Source organism: Herpailurus yagouaroundi, unplaced genomic scaffold (assembly GCF_014898765.1).
Source record: "Herpailurus yagouaroundi ecotype Mexico unplaced genomic scaffold, PumYag 29, whole genome shotgun sequence".
Taxonomy (NCBI): domain Eukaryota; kingdom Metazoa; phylum Chordata; class Mammalia; order Carnivora; family Felidae; genus Herpailurus; species Herpailurus yagouaroundi.
The window spans coordinates 88,765,717-88,768,665 of NW_024412377.1; the positions used below are offsets into that span (position 1 = coordinate 88,765,717).

The 2,949-nt window shown below is 37.4% G+C and overlaps 1 pseudogene; it reads left to right on the forward strand.

Annotated features, from left to right (window-relative positions):
• The first annotated feature begins 1,126 nt into the window (after positions 1–1,126).
• Positions 1,127–1,796, forward strand: LOC121013458 (60S ribosomal protein L9-like; annotated as a pseudogene).
• Positions 1,797–2,949: the final 1,153 nt, after the last annotated feature.

Consider the following 2,949-nt stretch of genomic DNA (forward strand, 5'->3'; position numbering starts at 1 on the left):
CTACATGCAGAAGAATAAAACTGGACCATTTTATTTCACCATACACAAATAATGGTCAAAATGGATTAAAGACCTAAATGTAAGATGTGAAACCATAAAAATCCTAGAAGAGAGCATAGGCAGTAATTTCTCGGATATCAGCCATAGCAACATTTTTCTAGATATGTCTCCTGAAGCAAGGGAAATGAAAGCAAAAGTAAATTATTGGGACTACATCAAAATAAAAAGCTTCTGTACAGCAAAGGAAACAGTCAACAGAAGACAATAAAACTAAAAGACAACCTACTGAGTGGGAGAAGATATTTGCAAATGATATATCTGATAAAGGGTTAATATAAAAAATTTATAAAGAACTTACAAAACTCAACACCCAAAAAATAATCCAATTAAAAAATCAGCAGAAGACATGAACAGATACTTCTCCAAAGAAGCCATCCAGATGGCTAACAGACACATGAAAAATACTCAACAGCACTCATCATCAGGAAAATGCACATCAAAACCACAATGAGATATCACCTCACACCTGTCACAATAGCTAAAATAAAAAAACACAAGTAACAAGTACTGGCAAGGATGTGGAGAAAAAGGAACCCCCATGCACTGTTAGTTGGAATGCAAACTGGTGCAGCCACTGTGGAAAAACAGTATGGCGGTTCCTCAAAAAATTAAAAATAGAACTACTCTACAGTCCAATAATCCCACTCTGGGTATTTACCCAAAGAATACAAAAGCACTGATTCTAAAGGATACATGCACCCTTATGTTCATTGCAGCATTATTTAAAATAGCCAAATTATGGAAGCAACCCAATATCCATCGACAGATGAATGGATAAAGAAGATATAGATATAGATATAGACATAGATATAGATATAGATAGATATATAGATACACACACAATGGAATATTATCCAGCCATAAAAAAATGAAATCCTGCTATCTGCAACCACATGGATGGAGCTAGCGAGTATAATGCCCAGTGAAATGTCAGGGAAAGACAAATATGATTTCACTCAATACATGGAATATAAGAAGCCAAACAAAAGATCAAAGGGAAAAAGAGAGATAAATCAAGAAACAAACTCAACTGCAGAGAACAAACTGATGGTTACAAGAACGAGGCGGGTGGAAGGATGGGTGAAATAGGTGAAGGAGATTAAGAATACACTTACTGTTTTGGCAGCATCTGAGAGAATGAAGACCATTCTCATCAATCAAACGATTGACATTCCAGAAAATGCTGACATCACTCTTAAGGGACCCACTGTTTTGTAAAGGGTCCTAGAGGAACCCTGTGAAGGGACTTCAGTCACATCATTGTAGAGCTCGGTGTTCTTGGAAAGAAAAAGAGAAGGCTCCAAGTTGACAAATGGTGGGGAAATAGAAAAGAATTGGCTATTGTTGTTTGCACTATCTATAGTCATGCACAGAACATGATGAAGGGTGTTACACTAGGTTTCCATTACAAGATGAGGTCTGTGTATGTCACTTCCCCCATCAATGCTGTTATTCAGGAGAATGGTTCTCTTATTGAAATTTGAAATTTCTTGGGTGAAAAATACATCCACAGGGTTGAGATGAAACCAGGTATTGCTCGTTCAGTATCTCAAGCCCAAAAAGAAGAGTTAATTCTTGAAGGAAATGACATTGAACTTGTATCAAACTCAGCTGCTTCGATTCACAAAGTCACAACAGTTAAAAACAAGGATATCAGAAAATTTGGGGATGATATCTATGTTTTTCTCCTTTCTTTAATTTTATTTTTAATTTTTTAAAACTTTACATCCAAATTAATAAGCATATAGTGAAACAATGATTTCCGGAGTAGATTCCTTAATGCCCCTTAACCATTTAGCCCATTCCCCCTCCCACAACCCCTCCAGCAACCCTCAGTTTGTTCTCCATATTTATGAGTCTCTTCTGTTTTGTCCCCCTCCCTGTTTTATATTATTTTTGTTTCCCTTCCCTTATGTTCATCTGTTTTGTCTCTTAAAGTCTTCATATGAGTGAAGTCATATGATTTGTGTCTTTCTCTGACTGACTAATTTCACTTAGCATAATACCTTCCAGTTCCATCCACGTAGTTGCAAATAGCAAGATATCGTTATTTTTGATTGCCTTGTGATACATTTTTTTTAAGTTTACTTATTTAATTTGAGAGAGACAGAGACTGTGCAAGTGGGGGAGGAGCAGAGAGAGAGGGTAAGAGAGGATCCCAAGCAGGCTCCATGCTGCCAGTGCAGGGCCACATGCGGGATTCGAGCTCACAAAACCGTGAGATCATGACTTGAGCCAAAACTGAGAGACGCTTAGCTGAGCCACCCAGCTGCCCCAAGACTTAGTGATATTTAAAAGATGCAATGAGGGGCGCCTGGGTGGCTCAGTCAGTTAAGCGGCCTGACTTCGGCGCAGGTCATGATCTCAGGGTCAGTGAGTTGGAGCCCCGCGTCAGGCTCTGTGCTGACAGCTCAGAGCCTGGAGCCTGTTTCAGATTCTGTGTCTCCCTCTCTCTGACCCTCCCCCGTTCATGCTCTGTCTCTCTCTGTCTCAAAAATAAACGTTAAAAAAAAATAAAAAATAAAAGATGCAATGAAAGCTGTATTGATGGGGGGGGGGGGGAAGAATATACTTATCATGATGAGCCCTGAGTAATGTATAGAGTTGTTGAATTACTATAATGTACACCTGAAACTAATATAACACTGTATATTAAGTATACTTGAATTAAAATTAAAACATTAAAAAAGTAGATGTATTTCATTGATATGTATTTTAAAATGAAAAAACAAAATACAGTATCTACTAAATGCATCTGCTCCAAAAGTTGACATTGAAAATATAGCTACAAATATGAAATAAAAATGGAATTTAAAAAAAAGGAGGAGAGGGAGAAGCCCAGGAAGAAAAAGAAAAGAAAAAATGTTAAGGATTATTATTGAGTGATTT